The sequence below is a fragment of the Sceloporus occidentalis genome, unplaced genomic scaffold, assembly GCF_023333645.1.
Source record: "Sceloporus occidentalis isolate IW3139 unplaced genomic scaffold, rSceOcc1.0.p SCAF_97, whole genome shotgun sequence".
Lineage (NCBI taxonomy): Eukaryota > Metazoa > Chordata > Lepidosauria > Squamata > Phrynosomatidae > Sceloporus > Sceloporus occidentalis.
In genome coordinates this window covers 2,567,775-2,589,015 of record NW_028317077.1, presented here as the reverse complement: position 1 = coordinate 2,589,015, position 21,241 = coordinate 2,567,775, and the positions used below count along the sequence as shown (strand labels likewise).

The following is a 21,241-nucleotide window of genomic DNA, read 5'->3' as shown; positions in this document are numbered from 1 at the left end:
TTACCCACGTCCGAGTAGAACCAGGGCATAGTCCAATTTTAAGGGATGGAGCTGCCCCACTTTTCCCACTTGAGCTGCCTTTCACAGGGTCAGTAGGAAGAAGTGAGACATGGAGCTTCCAGCAGAGCCTTTCACTACTTCTCAGAGAGTCTTGCGCAAGCAATTGCACACATAGAAAGTCCTCAGCACGGTGGGGATGTCAGGCACTCCTTTGCGTCCCCTGCGAAGTTCCATGTACATCACTGCGCACTTTACTCTGTCCATTTTGGAGCCACAGATGAAGTGGAAAACTGCTTTGTTGATGGCTCGGTGTATGGTGACCAGCAAGGGCCAGGCCTGAGCCACATACTGCAGAATGGGAAGAATCTTGTTGTGCAGCACCAGCACTTTTCCTTCGATGAAATGGTCTTTGAGGCTCCAAAATCAATTTCTCCTTTAGTTAAGCGAGTCTCTCCTTTCAGCTCTTCAGTGCTGCGCCGTCTCTGCCGAGTACAGAGTGGTAGCACAGACACTTTCTCCCAATACTGTCCTTGAGTTCCAACTCCAGGGCCCTGAACAAAGCCCGTGCAAACGGGTACTGCCAGAACAAGTGAAGGGCATTTTCTTCCTCCACAATACACTGTGGGCAGTGTCTATATCTGCACAGCCCCCTGGCATGCAGAAATGTCCTTAGGGGGAGGCCTCCCTGAATGGCTATACATGTCTTTAATGTCTTTATGCCACTTGGTCAGCCTGCTTGATGCCACATTTGCCCAAACAGTCGTGGCTGTAGCAGCAGGGAGCCCTTGGATGTTGTCGAAAATGTCTTAGGAACTATAATCAAGGTACGTGGGAGCCGACTCCATTGAGGCTGAAGAGTCCTCTTTATCAAAAAATGTGTCAGAGACCAACTCTTCAGAAGAGGACATTTGGGACATCGTAGATGATGAAGAGACCGGTGTCCAACTATACTCACTCTCAGTCTCAGTCCCAGTCTTGGTCTCGGTCTCAGTTCCGGAATATAATGAATCCATGTCCGGTGAAATGGAGAGTGGTGGTGTGATGTCTCCAGTTGTTCTGGCTTCACCTTTCTCACATTCATCAGGTCCTAGGCTGAAATAAAGAACATTTGGGATTTAATGGGATTATCACGGATTAAGCTATTGGTCCATGAGCAGAAACAAGCAACACACCAGGTAACATTGTAACAGCCAATAGTCGCCAGGGACATTCTGATCTTACCCAGCAGTATCACTAAGACATGTTGTTCTATCACGTAACCACCAATTTATACAGGGATGTGATAAATACCCCGTTATGGTGTAAAATACGTTGTTTTTGGTAAATATTACCACAGCCAGGGCCTTATGAATTTATAACAATATTATTAAGTGGGAAACTTACTTTTTTTTAGCCTTAGACTTCCGGTATGTAGTATATAATAGAATGGCTATAATCACGTCCAGCAGGACTTTACAGATACAGAAAACCATCAAATATATCTCGGCATTTTCTGTCTGAGATTTCTCCGCATCAGAGCTCGTTCCACTTCCTCCTCCAACGATATGTAAGGGGCTTACAGCTAAAAGTAGGATGCACAGGAGCTCAGAGATAGAGCCGTCGCGTCCCATTTTCACAAGTGATCTGCTTCACGCTGATTGTCTCAGTTGTGAATTGTGAATGTGGCTATTGTGACATCATCGGCTTGATGTCACAGTAAGCAGCGTTTGGAACAGACAATCCTTTAGAATTCTTTGATGTCATAGGTTTCCATGGTAACCGCATTCCATGAGTATATAGGTATTTACATGAATCTCTTGATGGCCCTTAATATATATCATATATAAAGAGCAAAGCTTCACTAACTTATATTTATTAGAAGCATAAAAACCCAGAACCTGTTGGCAGATCGGCCCCATTCGGCCCATCTAGTCCGCCTGTTCCTGTTCTTGTCTTAGATTCAGGAGCTCTATGACTATCCTGCGCATGTTTAATGTACTCAGACTGATGACATTTTCTAATAAAAGACACAAAGATGTATGAATAATATTTAAGAAAATCTATTGATTTCCCTCTAAGAGTTGTGATAATTTAGGAAACATCTCACAAATTAACAATTATATATGAACCTGAAGGAACAGATCATTCAAATAGTAATTCTCTGCTGTTTTGGAACCCAAACTGTTGGCAAAAATGTGCAAATCTTTGCAATGACAGGTGCAGCTTAACCCTATGAGTGCTGGGGGTCGGGGCACATTTCGGGAGGCTGGGTCACTTTCTGTAGTTTGCTTTAGTAATGTGTATATTATAAAAGAAACATCATCTCATAAGTGGATAAACACACCCACAATTTATTAAATAGGTGACACCTATGTGGATAGGCACATAGGTATATCTTTATATATATATATATCTTGGCAGCAGGGTATAATATTAATATATATCGGCAGCAGGGTCTAATATTACAGACTGAAAAATAACTGCCAGCTCAGCTGTTATTTTGAAATCATATTTCAATGAAAGTCTTTCCTTCAAAGAGAAAAGTACATATTATGTATGTCTAACGCATATATATATATATATATATATATATATATATATAGTGTATATGTAGCGTTTTATAATTGCCCCCCTACTTTGGTCCCTGTCCCCCCATTTGCCCCCCCACATATGAAAGCTGGAGACGCCACTGATTGACGGTAGTGCAGCCTAACCCCTATAACTATATAATAAGCCAGACATTGACGTGTTAGGGCTCTGCCCCTAAAGCAGTCTGCCTGTACCCTTGTTGCCCCTGAAGCAGCCTGCCTGTGCCACCTCTGCCCCTGAAGCAGCCTGCTTGTGCCACCTCTGCCCCTGAAGCAGCCTGCTTGTGCCACCTCTGCACCTGAAGCAGCCTGCCTGTGCCACCTCTGGTTTCACTAAGACATGTTGTTCTATCACCATAACCACCGATTTATGGTGTTGTTTAAGTTGTTTTTGGTAAATGTCCCTTTGCTACCCCAGCCAGGGCCTTATGAACTTATAACAATATTATTAAGTGGGAAACTTACTTTTTTTTAGCCTTAGTCTTCCGGTATGTGAGATAGAATAGAATGGTTGTAATCACATCCAGCAGGACGGTACAGATGCAGACAACCATCAAATACATCTCAGCATTTTCTTTCTGAGATTTCTCCCCATCAGAGCTCGTTCCACTTTCTCCTCCAACGATATGCAAGGGGCTCACAGCTAAAATCAGGATGCACAGGAGCTCAGAGATAGAGCCGTCGCGTCCCATTTTCACAAGTGATCTGCTTCACGCTGATTGTCTCACTTTTTGTGAATGTGGCTATTGTGACATCATCGTCTTGATGTCACAGTAACTCAGCTGCATTCCATGAGTGTATACGTTTTTACATGAAACTCTTCATGGCCCTTAATATATGCCATATATAAAGAGCAAACACTTCACTAACTTATATTTATTAGAAGTATAAAAACACAGAACCTGACGGCAGATCGGCCTCATTCGGGCCATCTAGACTGTCTGTTCCTGCAGTTGTAAAGACTGAAAACTTAATTAGTCTTTGGTCTTGTCTTAGATTCAGGAGCTCCATGACTATCCTGCACATTTTTTATGTATTAAGACATTTTCTAATAAAATACACAAAGATGTATGAATAATATTTAAGAAAATGGGAACATAAAGTAACTTTCTTTACTGATCATGTATTGATTTCCATCTAAGACTTTGTAAAATAATTTAGGAAACAACTCACAAATTAACAATTATATATGAAACTGAAGGATCAGATCATTCAAATAGTAATTCTCAACTGTTTTGGAACGCAAACTGTTGCCAAAAATGTACAAATCTGTGCAACTTAACCCTATGAGTGCTGGGGATCGGGGCACATTTTGGGAGGCTGGGTCACTTTCTGTAGTTTGCTTTAGTAATGTGTATATATATATATATATATGTATATCTATGGAAAACATTGGAGCACTCGCAGGGCTTCATATTAAAGTGCCAAAATATTTATTAGTTTAGATCAGAACAACGTTTCAGTCTCAGACACGCAGCCTTCATCAGGACATATCACACAAAAAACACAAAATGCCAATTTATAAAATAAACGTCATCCCATAAGTGGATAAACACACCCACAATTTAGTAAATAGGTGACACCTATGTGGATAGGCACACCCATTTGATGGAATGGTTAACCCTGTAAGTCCCTTATGGACCTACTGGTACGTCCTGAGCTTCTTGCAGCAGCAGGGACACGTCTGCTCCTGTAACGGTTGCCGATTAAAATATAATCAATAATAAAAAAGATAAATAAGGTGTGCTAAGTGATGCAATTGTGTCATTACTAGCATTAATAACATGTTCAAGAGGTCCCTATGAGGACCTCTAACCATACAAAAATACCAAAAAAAGTTTTTTTTAAAAACCCCTCATAGTCTGTTCCCTATAACTACTGGGAATGTATGGAAATTCTCTATAAATGAGGTATTTCTGAAATCAGGACACCTGAACTAACAGATTTGGAGGGGATTTTCTGTCACTTTACCTAAATTTGTGAGGATTCAGATGGGAAAATATATATATATATATATATATATATATATATATATATATATACAAAAATTATTTTACTAAATTTCTAATTTTTCAGCTAATTCTCTAACTATGGTATCAAAAGAAATCCCTCTCTCTCCTTGAAAAACAAAAATATATAGTTTACATGGGTACACTGTTTGCAGGAAAGGGGAATAATCTCTGAAATTGGCAGAATTGCTCCGGGACTTGAGGTACCAAAACCCCTGTGACTAAAGGGGTTTAATCACATAGAAGGAGCTCATAAAGGTTAACTTTCTTGCAAAAGGTAATCACCATTCACATCTATTTTCATCACCCACAGTTATGTGAATAGGCACTTATGTAAAAGATTGATTGACATAGAAGGAGCCTATTAAGGTTTTTCCAGGGTGGAAAGTTTTAATATGGAGCAATGTATTGCGACCCGTTGGCTTTTTAAATAGTGAATAGTGTAAGTGACCCCAGCTTAAAGACAGAGTGAGGTCAAGGAAGCTCACAGCACTCTGACTGAATTCACAAGTCAAGCGCACCGGTGAATGAAGCGCATTGAAATATGAAATAGCATCAATAATACTTTATTCATCACCATGCCAGATCATGACAATGTCGTCAATATATCTGGAAGACAGACAGAGAATGCTTTCAAATGGTTGAATGATGTGTCTTTTTTCATAGTCATACATAAAACAGTAGGCATATGCTACAAGTCCCGCTCGATTGTACAAAGAATTTATTCTCAAATCGAAAATGAGTTTTAGGCACATCTCCAGCGTTTCCAGTATCAATTCTACAGGGAGGTCCACAGTAGTTAGAGGATTTCTATAATATATTCCGCAGCGCTTTTACGCCAGCCTCATGCGCTATGATTGTATATAAACTTGAGACGTCGCATGTAATTAGCCAAATATTATCTTGGGGTAAATCCACAAATTTAATCTTCTTGATCAGGTGACCGCTGTCCCTTAAATATGTACTTAGGGATTGTACTGAAGAGTGAAGATGATGATCAACCCCTTTGCCAATTGGTTCTAATCTACCTGCACAAGCAGATACAATAGGTCTCGCTGGAGGGTTTTTTTAGGCTTTTATGCACTTTTGGTAGTAAGTATGAAACAGGAATACGAGGGAAACTTTGTGTCAAATAGTTCCTTACCTCTTCATCAATGTATCCACTGTGAAAGGCACGTTGTATCGTAATATCCACAATGCCTTTACATTTGTCAGTGGGATGGAAACATTTATACACATTAGGGTCATCTATTTGAAGGACGGCTTCAGCACGGTACTGGGAATAATCCATAATCACGATGCCCCCACCCTCATCCGGGGCGTATAATGATATCAGGATCAGTGGTTATAGAGTGCAGCGCGGTTTTCTCCTGTTTGGTTAAATTAGATGACATATTTAGTTGGCTGGACAAACTCTCCACTTCTGAGCCAAGTAGACGGCAAAATGTAGAGATGGAATTATTTGTAACATTCGGATCAAATGGACCTTTAAGACGAAATGGGGTACCAGGTTCATCCACATTACTTTAGAAATATTCTTTTAATCGCATAAGCCGGCTCATTTTATATCTATCCACTCCTCACATAAATGGATCATGCTGTACTGCTGGGACGAAATTCAGTCTTGTTTCTAGTAAACTTTGTACTGATTGGGATAATGGACGTTTTGACAAATTAAAGATTGGTATTATTTCCTCGGCGGATGACCCCTTTTGCATTAACACTGGTATTATTATGTAAGGAGGCATCCGTCTCAGATCCATAGCCAGCCGAGCTGGCATCAATGCTATGTTGATAGGGCTTCTTTATTTTATTACGAGGGTGAGTCTGTTGTTAGGATCGTGAAGTATATCCACTCAGCCATCTATATACTCGATGATTCTCATAATCCTCGTCCACTTTCTGCAACTTCTCTCGTTGGAATTGAATCAAGTCCAGTTCATATTTGTCAGCTTGTTCCTGGAGTAAAGGTAGATATAATACTTTCATGCATATGAGTGTATCGTTCAATTTGTTGCTCCACAAGTTTTTTTTGTTTTTTTTTATACTTTATTTCCGTTTTTTTTAAAAAACCCAAACATTAATAGACATATGTACAAAAAAACACATACAGCAATACATTAATTAAAGGCAAACAAACCTTAGGATATAGAACTATGTATTATAAATAATCCTATTACACAGTTCATATATACGGAACAACACAAAATTACAGACAATTTGGGAGTCGCCATACTGGGAAATGTACTAATGTCCAAGGGCCATAATCTAATCAGTCATCCTGAAGAGGCGAAGACGGGACATATTTATTCTGTAAAAAATATAGTTTACTCAGTTATGTTGTAATAGGCTGCTAAACCATTGTTTTAATGCCCGGTCTGCTATTATTTCATGTTTGCCTTCCAGGAGATTTTTTCCGTTTGTAACTGATAATTTATTTGAGCTTTTAGTTTCTCCCAAGGAGGAACTTCTTGATTTTTCCAGGTACGCGCTATTAGCATTTTTGCATCCATTTGTATATGAAGGGCTAAATAGTTTTGTATAGGATTTTTATTTATCCATGTCATATGGAAAAGAAAGCTCTCAGGAGAAAACTAAATACCAGTAATCTCTCACATATCTAGTTCTGAGATAACCATATGCCAAAATGTATCTAATTTCTTAGCGTATGAGCGTAAGTGCCTTTCTCTTTACTGCATCTCCAACATAAGTCACAGACTTTGGGGTACATCTTTCTCAATCTTCCAGGTACCAGGTGCCATCTATTCATTATTTTATATTGTAGTTCATTAAGGTTTAAACAATGTTCTTTTTTAGGTTAGTTAAGGTTCTACACCAGTCTTCTTCATTGATTTCCAGAGCTATCTCTTTTTGCCATTTCAACATTGACTTCAATTCAATGTTCCGGCTGTCCTCTTCGTCACAAATCCTCTATCAACCATTTTGAAATATGTATAATCATTGCTGCTTCATGATATTTATTTATGTCCGATAAATCTACCCCCCCCTTGACTTATACTTTTCTGTAGGATCTTGACCGAGATTCTCGGGGGTCTTAGATCCCCATATAAATCTTGTGAATGACTTTTGAATCTCCATTAGCCAGCTCTTGGAAAAATAAAGGGGAACTGGTCTAAACAAATAAATCCATTTTGGAAGAATAGAAGATTTATCCTTTCCCACCAGAAAACCTCTAGCTATCACCAGGAGTTCAAAGAATCTATTGTATGGGCTAATAGAGATTTAAAATAGACTTGCGCATTCGTCTTCGGGCGAACATGAAAACGAGCACGAAGAGCTCGTTCGTTCCGAAGACACGCCGAAGAGAATACAGTGCCGGCAAAACGTAGGAAAAGACAAAGACTCACAACCACGAAGAATCGAAGATTCTGAAGGCGCCTTTATAAGACCAGAGCTTGCCTGAGAGATCCATTCATTTTTCGCTGTGACTGCTTTGGCAACACTGCTGTGCTGCATCCGAGCGTTACAGAGAGAGATTGTTCTGTTCTGTGTGAGACTGGTAAGCCTTAGCCTGCCATTTCTCAGAGTGTACTCGTCCTCACTTCAGTTCTACTTAATTAATATATTTAATAATTATAATTTGATTAATTTAATAAGTTTTTTATTTAATTTGTCATCAACTGTAGTGTATAGTGCTGTTGAGTTGACAGTGCCCCCAGTGTCTCAGTGGCACTGCGGTGCCCTTGCCCTGGGCTGGCACTAGTGCCTACTGCCTGTCCTGCTTAAATAAATTAAATAATAGAATTTATAAATAATAATTTAATAGAATATATAATAATTTAATAGTACATTATAATATTATATATATATATTTTTTTCAGTCATATATATATATTATATACTATAGTATACTAGTGTAGAGTGTACTGTAGACATTCAAGACATCTACTAGTGTCTAATCTAAAATCAGTAATATTAATAAATAATAATTGAATACATTATAAAATTATAAATATATTTGTCAGTTATATATACTATAGTTAGTAATAGTATACTAGTGTAGAGTGTACTGTAGACATTTAAGACATCTACTAGTGTCTAATCTAAAATCATTAATTAATATCAATAATTCTATAATTCTTATGTTAATAGTTAATTAAATTAGCTATAAATAAAAGTAATAATATTAATTAATTACTACTAGCGTATAGTTCAGCTAATCTTATTAGTACTGGTGCTGCAGCTCTATAGTTTGTGATTTGTTTTAGCAACAGCAAGAGACCAAGTCAATTTTTCTTAATTAATAATCTTTCATTTTATTTCGTTTGTTTTGCTCACCTCAGTCCATCAGTGAAGTGAACTTGTTGGGCTAGTGAGTTCAGCCGCATAAGTGCTGTGTTCTTTTTTGATCAGCAAGCAGTGACGTTAACTGTTTTGCAAAGATTTTCTCATTTATTTTACATTTTATTTAAATTTTATTAAAAGTACCCTTAGTGTTTTGCTCACCTCAGTCCATCAGTGAACTTGTTGGGCTAGTGAGTGCAGCCGCATAAGTGCTGTGTGTTTCAGCAAGCAGTGAAGCTAACTGTTTTGCTGTGACATTTTATTTTATTTCTAATTTCTTTTCAAGAAAAATTGACTGTGTGACGACAACAACTGTACTAAGCAAAGCTTCAAGCTAATAGCTATAGTACTAAAATAATTCTAATCTTTAATCTTTAATCTTCTTAATCTATAATATAATATATAATATAATATAATATAGATTCTAATTAATAATCTATAATATATATAAGTAATTCTTTCTATTCATAAACTATAGTCTATCTATAATCCTTAATATAAGTAATTCTAATCTATTAATAATATAATATTATATATAACTTAACCTCACTTTAGCTTAGTGGGCCTGAGAGCGTCTGCCTAGAGTTAGACTAGAATACTAATATAGCTTTAGGTTTAGCATAGTAGTAGGATAGGCTCTTAGGCTCGTGTAAATTCAAAGTCTTTTTTTATCCCCCCCTTTTTTTTTTTTTTTTTATGTTTTTTTAAACACTACACTACACACACAACACAAAATTTGAAATGGATCCTCCTTTTGGGACTAAGGAGGGACAAGCTCCATCTACCACCACCACCACCACCAGCACCACCCCCACCTCTACCACCACTAGTGCTGCACCTACTGTTCCCACCTGTACCGCCACGCCATGTCCTCCTAGTACCTCTAGCAAGCCACCAAATCCTTACAAAATTTTTGTAAAGACAGTTAGAGAGAAGGCTACACATAGTGGAACTCCACCTAGCGAGGTAACAGAGGAGCCTGAGACTGAGAGGCCAAGTGCAGAGTCTGTTCTTCCTGCTCGCACTACTACTAGTCACGAGTCTCACGACGATATCAGTCTTAGCTCCAGCCTAGCAGGAATTCCATTCGATCTGGCTAATGAAGAACTAGACTATGAGCCAGAGGAAGTAGAGGAGATGAGTGGTCAGGAATCAGATTCCTCAGGGAGCAGTGTCCAAATGACTAGTGCACAATTTTCCCCTGAGCCTCCACCTTCTCTGCTACGATCATCACCATCACCACCACCAGCAGCAGCAAAACCTAGCAAATCTAAAGCTAAAGCAATTAGCAGTCCCACTATGGCCAGTACTGTTACCACCAGTCCCACCACCACTAGTTCTGCCTCTGTTCATCTACCCCGAGCAGTAGGAGCAGCACCCAAGGCACACTCCAAGGCTATGAGCGCCCCAATTTGGGAGCACTTTGAAAATGTTGAAGAAGGGCGCTATGGAAAATGCAAACATTGTGGGAAACTAATAAGCAGAGGGAAAGTGTCTGGCCATTTTACCAGTGCTAGCATGAAGCATCACCTCAGCACTCAACACAATGCTGTGCTATTGGGGAAAGATGCAGAAGTAAAACTTAGTGCAGGCAGCATAGCTGGTGGCCGTGGAAAAACCCCAACAGCTGCTTCTTCTGAGCCAATAGCAGCAGCAGCAGCAGCAGCAACTAGTGCTAGCAGCCAGAGACCAAGGCAGGTTGGAGCACTGCATGTCCAGCCCACCCTGGAACAATTTGTGGCATTCCAATCCAAAAGGTCAATGCCCAAACAGCAGGCCAATAAAGTAACACGACTGATTGGTCAGTTCATTGCTGGTGGAGGGGCATCCTTCTCTATGATCGAAGGGGAGCCTTTCAAACAATTGATGGCGGCTGTGGCTCCACAATATACAGTTCCGTCACGTTCCATTTTCAGCAGGAACATTGTCCCCTCATTGTATCGGTCCTGTGTTGCAGCAGTGAAAGAGGAGCTTTCCAAGGCTGCTGGTCAGTGTGTTCATTTCACTACAGATTTGTGGAGTGCACCTAGCGGCCAGCATGCCTTTCTTTCTTTGACAGCACACTGGTGGCAGCCCGGTGTGTCTAAGGAAGCTGCTGTAGCAGGCTACCGATCTTTCCTTCTCCATGCAGAAGTGATGGATCAAAAGCACACTTCCCAAAATATTCTGCATGCAATGAGGAAAATGTTTAGCCTTTGGGTGGGAGCAGAGGCGGGCACCAATGTTGAAGTTGGTTTTGTGGTAACTGACGGATTTGCCAATATGGTGAAAGCGCTGCGAGATGGTCATATTGTTGGTGTGCGCTGTGCAGCCCACATCATCCATCTTGTAGTGAAGGTAGCAATGTCAGAAGGAACTAATGTGGTAGCAGTAGTTCTGTCCCGCTGCAGAAAGATCGCTGGGCACTTTCACCATAGTGTTAAGGCTAGCCAACTTTTGAGGGAAGAGCAAGAGAGGTCAGGTCTTCCCGTACACTGCCTATGTCAGGATGTCAGTACACGGTGGAACTCCACGTTAGACATGCTGGAGAGGATTTTGGAGCAGCAGAGGGCAATCCATAATCTTGCCTCAGAGCACAATATTGGGATTACATCTCCATTGAATAGGGAGGATTGGACAGTGATCGCCCAGCTAGTGGCAGTCCTTAAACCACTCAGGGATGCCACAGAAAATTTAAGCTCAAACACTGCCAGTCTGGCCCAGGTAATCCCAGTGTTCTCCCATCTAGGCAGCAAGATGGATGTGTTCCTTGAAAACCGTGAGTCTGTTCAAGGTGGCACTCTCCATCCTGACGTAGCAGCCATAGTCAGGAAGCTGAAGGATCTGCTAAAAGTACACCTTCGCAAACGCATGGAAGAGAGTCCCGAAATGATGCTAGCGTGCCTTTGCGATCCAAGAATTAAGGGAAAGCTAGCTTTGAAATTTAATGTTCCCAGTAGCTACCGGGAGCAATTGGTCAACAAGGTGCGTGACTGGCAGCGTAAAATGGGAATGCTGTCCGAGGAGGGAGAGGTGCAGGAGGAGGAACAGATGATGTGGTCTGCTACTCCTAGCAGCAGCATCAGCAGCAGTGCCACAAACATCACAACACAGCTGAGTGGAGCAGCTGCGTTTTGGGAAGAGGCACTTGGGAGTATAGTTGGACCATCTGACAGAGCTAGCAGCAGAAAGGAGAGTAGTGCTGCTGAAATGGTCAAACTTTACCTCTGTGAAGTTCCTTCTGCGCCTAATGTTGATCCTCTTAGCTACTGGGATGAGAAGAAGAGTGTGTGGCCTCCACTCTCATGGGTTGCGCAGCAGCTTCTATCATGTCCGCCAACCACTGTTCAAAGTGAGTGCGTGTTTTATATGACTGGAAACATACTGAGTCCACAGCGCTCACGCATGGCACCTCATCTGATGGAGCAGATTCTTAAATTCAGTCTGCCCAAGTTGGGTTACCAGCAAACAGGTGAGCGGATCGTCAATTGCCCACTCATTCACCTTTTTCCGTTTCCAACGCTGCTGCTGGTGGTGGTGCCAGCATCTTTTGCCAGTTCGCTTCCTGGCTGAAATCATGCCTCAAATGTCCCTAATGGAAAGGGTAGTTTCTCCCCCTGGTTGCACTTGCTGCGGTGTGGCAATGCCTGCTACCTCCGCCGGTGTAGCCAATTTACGCTAGGGCCTAGTGTCTGAGTTCTGTAAGTATGCTCCCAAACGCCAAGGACTGACAGACTTTCATGCTTTGCCCTGGGTTGAAACAGGTGAGCGGACCGTCAATTGCCCACTCATTCACCTTTTTCCGTTTCCAACGCTGCTGCTGGTGGTGGTGACAGCATCTTTTGCCAGTTCGCTTCCTGGCTGAAATCATGCCTCAAATGTCTCTAATGGAAAGGGTAGTTTCTCCCCCTGGTTGCACTTGCTGTGTGGCAATGCCTGCTACCTCCGCTGGTGTAGCCAATTTACGCTAGAGCCTAGTGTCTGAGTTCTGTAAATCCTCTCCCAAACGCCAAGGACTGACAGTGTTCGGATGCTTTGCCCTGGGGTGAAACAGGTGAGCGGGTCGTCAATTGCCCACTCATTCGCCTTTCCCAATTCTGCTGCTGGTGGTGGTGCCAGTGTCTCTTCTCTGCCAGTTCGCTTCCTGGCTAGTGTCATGCCTCAAATGTCCAAAATGTTCAAGGTAGTTTCTCCCCCTGGTTGCACGTGTTTGCAGTGTGGCAATGCCTGCTACTTCCGCCAGTGTAGCCAATTTACGCAAGGGCCTAATGTCTGAGTTCTGTAAGTCCACTCCCAAACGCCAAGGGCTGACAGTGTTTAGATGCTTTGCTCTGGGGTGAAACAGGTGAGCGGGTCGTCAATTGCCCACTCACTCGCCTTTCCCAATGCTGCTGCTGCTGGTGGTGCCAGCGTCTCTTCAATGCCAGTTCGCTTCCTGGTCATGCCCAAAATGTCCCTAATGGTAAGGGAAGTTTCTCCCCCCTGGCTGCCTCTGTTTGCGGTGTGGCAACGCCTGCTACCTCCGCCGGAGTGGCCAGCTTGCTTACACTAGGGCCTTGTGTCTGAGCTCTGGAAGTCTGCTGCCAAACGTCTAGGACTGACAGTTGTTTGGATTCTTTGCCCTGGGGTGAAACAGGTGAGCGGGTCGCCAATTGCCCACTCATTCGCCTTTTCCAATGCTGCTGCTGCTGCTGGTGGTGGTGCCAGCGTCTCTTCTCTGCCAGTTTGCTTCCTGGCTAGAGTCATGCCTCAAATGTCCCTAACGGTAAGGGCAGTTTCTCCCCCCTGGCTGCCTCTGTCTGCGGTGTGGCAACGCTTGCTACCTCCGCCGGAGTGGCCAGCTTACGCTAGGGCCTTGTGTCTGAGCTCTGGAAGTCTGCTGCCAAACGTCTAAGACTGACAGTGTTTGGGTGCTTTGCCCTGGGGTGAAACAGGTGAGCGGGTCGCCAATTGCCCACTCATTCGCCTTTCCCATTTTTCAATGCTGCTGGTGGTGCCAGCATCTCTTCTCTGCCAGTTCGCTTCCTGGCTAGAGTCATGCCCAAAATGTCCCTAATGGTAAGGGCAGTTTCTCCCCCCTGGCTGCGTCTGTTTGCGGTGTGGCAACGCCTGCTACCTCCGCCGGAGTAGCCAGCTTACGCTAGGGCCTAGTGTCTGAGCTCTGGAAGTCTCCTGCCAAACGTCTAGGACTGACAGTGTTTGGGTGCTTTGCCCTGGGGTTAAACAGGTGAGTGGGTCGCCTATTGCCCACTCATTCGCCTTTTCCATTTCCTTTTCCATTTCCATTTCATTATTTTCCTTCTGATACACAACCAACCATACATAACACACACAATAACATAAATAACACAGTGACATAACACATAACACATATAACACAGTGACATAACACATAACACACACACGTACAATGCACAAATCCCAAGGACCTTTCCTCTTGTTATTTGTCCTGGCCTTCACTTCTACACTCACTAGCATTAACGCTATAACTCACACTTCATACTATAACATTTTTCCATCCACATACCTGCCAACAGACCCAACTTTTTCAGGGACAGTCCTGCTTTTTTCCAGTCCTGTCCCATCTAATTTAGCTAAACTAGGTATGCAAATACACGTAGGTAGTTATAGCTCGGTAGGTAGCACTAGTATAAACATTAAATAACTATAATAAAGTACTAAATAATAAATCTAACTTTAAAATACATTTAAATAAACCCCTAATTTTTTTTTTTTAAAAACCCATTAAAATTAAAATGAAATTATTATTTAGACATAATACATCTTTAACCAAACCAGTGCACTGCTATTTTTTAGTTCATTTTTCCCAATCCGCATACCTGCCAACACACCCAAGATTTTGGTGGACAGTCCTGCTTTTTTCCAGTCCTGTCCAGTAAAACTTGGGTGGTTGCAAAGTATGCCATTGTAAATAGGTAGCAAATGTTAGGCATGTATTACAAGTGGTCCAAAATCAATTTAAAAATTTAACCCCTTCGTGACAATTGCCGGTCCGGGCACGTCACAGAAAATCGTGACGATTATGACAATTGACGTGCCAGGACCGGCACGTCTTTAAACGGGTGAAAAAATCGATCCGTGATCGATTTTTTCACTCAAACGGTGTTGCTCTAATGCCTCGACATCGAGGCATTGAGCAACACCAAAAAAAACATTCCCGCCCCCCCCCGATCGCTCCTAGGAGCAAAAAAAAAACATGTTTGAAAGACTGCATGTCTTTCAAACATGGCGGCGCCCGCCGACGAAAAACGGGTTTAGGAAGCGATCGCGAGTCGCTTCCTTTGCTTAGCTGGTGTTGCTAAGATGCCTCAGTATCGAGGCATCTTTGCAACACCTGTTTAGCAAAGGAAGCGACTCGCGATCGCTTCCTAAATGCTCAACTTACCTTCCCGGTGCCGGTGTCTTCGAAACACACGCGGTGTTTCAAGATGGCGGCGCCCATCAAGCCGGGGGGCGGAGCCTGCTGACATCATCGGGGGGGTGTTGCTGGATGTCATGGACATCCAGTGAATAACACCCCTAGTGGTCAGATCACTCATAAGAGTGATCATGATTTGATAAATCAAAGGCAATGTTTTCTAAACATTGCCTTTGATCAGTATTGGATCTGCCCCCCTCCTTCACTTGCTTCTAGTGAGGGAGAGAGACAGATCGGTGTGTTCTGGTATTTCAGGTATTCCCTAATAAAAATATATATATATTGATCCAAAGGCTCTTATAAGAGCCACCCATATAATATTAACCCCTTCATTGCCATTGATCACTGCATAAACAGTGATCTTGCATAGTGGCAATTGTTTTTGGGGTTTTTTTTTTTTTTTACATGTTTTTTTACTTTTTTTAGGTTTTTTTACTTTTTTTTATTTTTTTTTTTATTTTTTATTATAGCCATTAACCCTTTCCTTCCCCACTATTTTTGCTGCAATTCTTACCATGCAGCGGTATACGGCTGAGGAGGCGTATGCCTTTTTGGCCACAGATTCTGAGGCCACTGATACAGCGTCAGATTTTGACGTTGGTCAGTTCACAGATACATCTAGTGATGTATCTGTGGCTGTTAGAACGCCTGCCACACGTAGTCGTGGCAGTGCACCAGAGGCATGGGTAGCGCCTAATAGGTACAAGCCAGCTATCCCTCCTTTTTCTGGAATTCCTGGCATCAATATTGATGTTACAGGATTCACTCCACTGCAATTTGTGCAGGTTTTTTTGGGAGACGATGTCTTGGGAGACATTGTCACACAAACAAACATTTATGCCCAGCAGCACCGTGCTAGCCCTAATTCTTTTTGGGCAAAACAGCCATGGACTCCCATTGACGTGCCAGAATTTCTTAAATTCTGGGCACTCACAATGTTAATGGGCATTATAAAAAAGCCCTCCATCCGCTCCTACTGGAGCACCAGCCCCATCTTTAGTACCCCCATTTTTGCCCAAACTATAACTAGGCAAAGGTATGAAATGATTCTTCGTTTCATGCATTTTAGCGACAACAGCCTGTGCCCCCCTAAGGAGGACCCCCAGTTTGATAGGCTGTACAAAATCCGCCCCCTGATTACCCATCTCGCTGCCAGGTTTCCAGAGGTTTATACACCTGGAAAGAATATCTGCGTGGATGAATCCCTAATGAAATATAAAGGAAGGTTGGGATTCAAGCAGTATATTCCTTCCAAGCGCTCCAGGTATGGAGTGAAGGTGTATAAGCTCTGCGAGAGCGAGACAGGATATACTCATGCCTTCCGGGTATACGAGGGTAAGGATAGCTACCTTGACCCTCCAGGTTGCCCAGATCATCTGGGCACCAGTGCCAAGATTGTTTGGGACCTAATATTCCCCCTTATGAACAAAGGCTATCACTTGTATGTAGATAACTTCTATACAAGCGTCCCTTTGTTCAAGCTGCTGTATTGTTTCGATACGGTAGCTTGCGGTACTATAAAAAAGAACCGCTTGGGTTTCCCACAACACCTGGTACGAACCCGGCTAGGAAAGGGGGAGACCTCAGCTCTACGCCAAGAGGAGCTTTTGGCATTGAAGTTCAAGGACAGAAAAGAGGTGTGCATGCTGAGCACCATCCACGATGAAAGAACCGTGGAGGTTTCTGTCCGTGGCAGAGCTGGGGTCACTAGAAAGCCAGTGTGCATCAGGGCCTATAACAAGCACATGGGTGGAGTTGATCTGTCAGATCAACTCCTACAGCCCTACCTCATTATGAGGAAGACAAAGGCCTGGTACAAGAAGGTTGCAATTTATCTAATGCAAATTGCAACCTATAACGCTTTTTTGCTGCACAAAAAAGCAGACACTGGGCTGAAGCTGTCTTTTTTGCAGTTTCAGCTCGAAGTAATTTCAGGTATCTTGTACCGTGATGCACCTGGTCCCCAAGTAGTGATGGGAACCAACAGAATTGGGGCTACCCATTTTATTTTTAAAATCCCCCCTACAGCAAAGAAGCAGAATCCCCAAAAGAGATGCAGGGTATGCTACAGCAGGGGGCAAAGAAAGGACACCACATTTTACTGTCCAGATTGCCCTGGAAAACCTGCACTCTGTGTCGGTGACTGCTTCAAGCTGTATCACACAGTTTCCCATTTTTAATTTTTTTTTTGTTCCTGCTCCATTTTTGTATTTTTTTTTTATTTTTTGTTACATTTACTGTTTTTTAGCTTTTATTTGCTCCACCATTTTTAAGCGTTTTTATTTGCACTGTCAAGTGACCTCTGTGTCCATTCCGTGGCATGAGGGACCACTTAAGGTGCTAGATCAAATCCCTTCTTGGAGATAGGCCAGGCTTTCTTGTAACCTGCCCCTACTGATAGTTGGGTACAAGCATTTTTCTTTACCCAGATGTAAAATTCCTACTGAATTTGAATTGCTCATGTTCCAAATGTGGCCCTTTTGCCCCCAAACAATCTGACAAACCCATGCATGTGGGGTATCAATGTACTCAGGAGATGTTGCTGGACACATATCTGGGTGTTGTGTGACAGCAACATATACCAGGAGCTGTAATTTCACACCTGAAGTACAAAGTATGTGAAAAAAACACCAAAAACAATTACTATCCCAAACTTTGACAAGGGTTGGTGGTAGGATTAGTGCATGGAAAGGGTTAAACTATCAGCATCTAAAATACCCTGGGGTGTCTAGTTTTCAAAAATATATGGTTTGGTGGGGTAAATTTAATTTGCTGGCTTCAAAGATGCCCCAAATACCACATAGAGACAGAATTACCAGATTCAGAGAAAAATGGCTTTGAAATAGCAAAACGCTACTTGTACTTATTGCCCCTGACTGGAGGAGGGCCTACCTGGCAGCCCCCCTTTTTCCCCTCCTCCCATAACCACAATAAAGACATACACCAAATGTAATTTTAACAAATTGACTTTATTTATTTAACAATGTCAATAAAAGTCAGATATGGATTAATATGTCCACGGTGCAATCCAACTTGCATCTCCGCACCGTGACACTAACACAATTAATGTGTCAAGGGTTAAGTACCATTAACCCTTTGTAAACTTTACACCAATGTGTTGGGCGCTTAACGAACGCCCCTTTTAACAATTAACTAAACACCATCAAACTGAAACAGTAACCAGTGAAACCGTCAATGAATAAACACCATCTGGCATAGGCGTGTAAACCATATACCCGCTGTGACTGACGGCGTCCCTTGCCCGTCAGCCCGTGGCACCAATAGGAATCGCAAGGGCCCTTAGCCCAAGGAGTGTCTTGCACTTAAGCCCGAAGGCTTGTGCACCACGAGCCAACCACCCCTAAAGGTGAGTAGCTCTAGCACCATGCCAGCATAAAACCTACACCATAGAAACAAACACAAAAAAAAGGGGAGGGTGGGAGGGAATATTTTCAGGCAAACGGCAGTAAGGAATAATGCCCTACCCTGTAGGGAGCCAAATTTATAGCCCATATCATGGGGGGGGGGCACCAGGGGGCTGCTGACCAACCCCGAGTGACCCCCTAATCTGCAGATTTACATATAGCTGGGCAATTAGTAACTTTATACAGTTCAAAAGGTGAAAGTGGAGGAGGAGAGGAAGGGCAGCCCAGGCCCCCCCAGTCATGGGCCCCTGCGTCCATTTCTCTCCCTCCAGGGCTGTGCTTGACTGGAGGAGGGCCTACCTGGCAGCCCCCCTTTTTCCCCTCCTCCCATAACCACAATAAAGACATACACCAAATGTAATTTTAACAAATTGACTTTATTTATTTAACAATGTCAATAAAAGTCAGATATGGATTAATATGTCCACGGTGCAATCCAACTTGCATCTCCGCACCGTGACACTAACACAATTAATGTGTCAAGGGTTAAGTACCATTAACCCTTTGTAAACTTTACACCAATGTGTTGGGCGCTTAACGAACGCCCCTTTTAACAATTAACTAAACACCATCAAACTGAAACAGTAACCAGTGAAACCGTCAATGAATAAACACCATCTGGCATAGGCGTGTAAACCATATACCCGCTGTGACTGACGGCGTCCCTTGCCCGTCAGCCCGTGGCACCAATAGGAATCGCAAGGGCCCTTAGCCCAAGGAGTGTCTTGCACTTAAGCCCGAAGGCTTGTGCACCACGAGCCAACCACCCCTAAAGGTGAGTAGCTCTAGCACCATGCCAGCATAAAACCTCCACAGCCAGGGAATGCGACCACTTGCATTCTACTGGCCCCCCACCACCGCCAGAGCCCTCTCGAGGCCTGTCTGAATATCAAGCAACCAAATGTCCAAACCCACATCGGACAAATGGACCCCATCCCGACGAAACAAACCCGAGAGATCCCCTTCCAAATCGTCATGCCGAATAACGACGGAACCCCGGAAAGCCAAAAAACGAGAAATGGTCTTATTCACCTGTTTCCTAGCACGCTCCACACCAGCATGAGAGTTAGCCCCCCGCCACCGCAACCGGGTAACAATATGAGACCAGACAAAAAAACGTGGAAGGATAAGCTGACCAAAACTGTTGAAAATCAGCCTTCATATTGGAGATCAAAACCCGCAAAGGAACCTGAACCAGATCGTTCCCCCCCACATGAAACAACAGAACCTGGGGCACCCCGTGGATCCGGACATGGCGAGACAGTTCCCTGCCAACTCTGTCCCACCGCATACCTCGGAAGCCCAGCCACCGGATTACCACCCTATCCGGATCAAATCCAAGCTGCCTGCCAGAGGGACGAATCGCTGCCCGTCTCGCCGCCCAATACACGTACGAGTGCCCCAGGATCCACACGACCACCTTACCGGAACCTAAAAAAGAACAAAACCGGACATAAGAACGAGAAAACTAAAGCAGATGAGGCCTGACATAAGAACGAAATCTATTGGACTCCCACCTCCCAATCCTCATCACCACATCCTGCTCCAACCCCCACCTAACCGCCTCCGTGGCGGCCCCAATCCTAAAGGAATGAGTACCAAACTCGCGAACGGGAAGACCCAAAGCACCCAAGCAGCGCCGAAACACTGCCACAAACTGGTACCGTGACAATGAAGCGCCGTCCCCATGAATCAACAAAGAACCGTCCACACAAGGCCTAACAGCCAAAAACGCCACAGCCGCAGCGCAGGGGCAAACAGGACTATCCAACAAGCTGTGTAGCACAACAAAGCGCCCCCTACCAGCCTGATCAGTCTTAGACCGACGAAGCCGGATGCAAACCCGATCAGCCTCAAGAACGAAATCCGAGAACAACAAACCACCCCGAACCGTCCTATTAGGGCTGACCAGTTCGCCCACACGAAAAGCCCCAAAGAACGCCAAAACAAAAGCCAGGCGAAATAAACACAACTCAAAATGCGACACACAAACCTCAGACAAACGGCCCACCAAATCCACCAATAACCCAAAAGAAACCGGCCTGCGAGAATCACGGGAATGAGACCCCCTCCGAAACCCACGCAACGCCTGCTTAACCAGAAAACTTTTAGTCAAATCCCGCTCACCCTGCGCCTTACAGCCCCCCCGTAAGAACCCCAAACCCCAGCCGGAGAAGCAGAACTAACCTGGCGCTTACACGCCTCTAACAAGTCACCAAAACCCGTCAACAACTGACCTAACAAAAGAGAGGGATCAGCCCGGGGCCCAGCAACACCCGAACCCCCCGAAGACACCCCGGAACCCCCCCCAACCGACAACCCAGGAAGCGGAGAAAAAGTGGAAAAAGGGGGAAGGGAACAACCATGCTCACCAGGAAGCTGACCACCAGCCGAGGTGGATGTAACAGGCCTGGCCGAAGAACTGGGCGACGCAGAAAAACCTTGCCGTAGTAAAGCAGGTGTGCCCAGAAAATCCTCTTCAGCATCAGCGCGTGAAGAAGCAGCTGAGCGTTCCCC

The 21,241-nt window shown here is 43.6% G+C and overlaps 1 non-coding gene across 1 annotated transcript; it reads left to right on the top strand.

The window, feature by feature from the left end:
* Positions 1 to 17,582: 17,582 nt before the first annotated feature.
* On the top strand, positions 17,583 to 17,712 carry LOC149284231 (small nucleolar RNA SNORA35). Its single transcript, XR_016277865.1, has one exon. It is a non-coding gene; the product is annotated as a small nucleolar RNA SNORA35 (small nucleolar RNA).
* Positions 17,713 to 21,241: the final 3,529 nt, after the last annotated feature.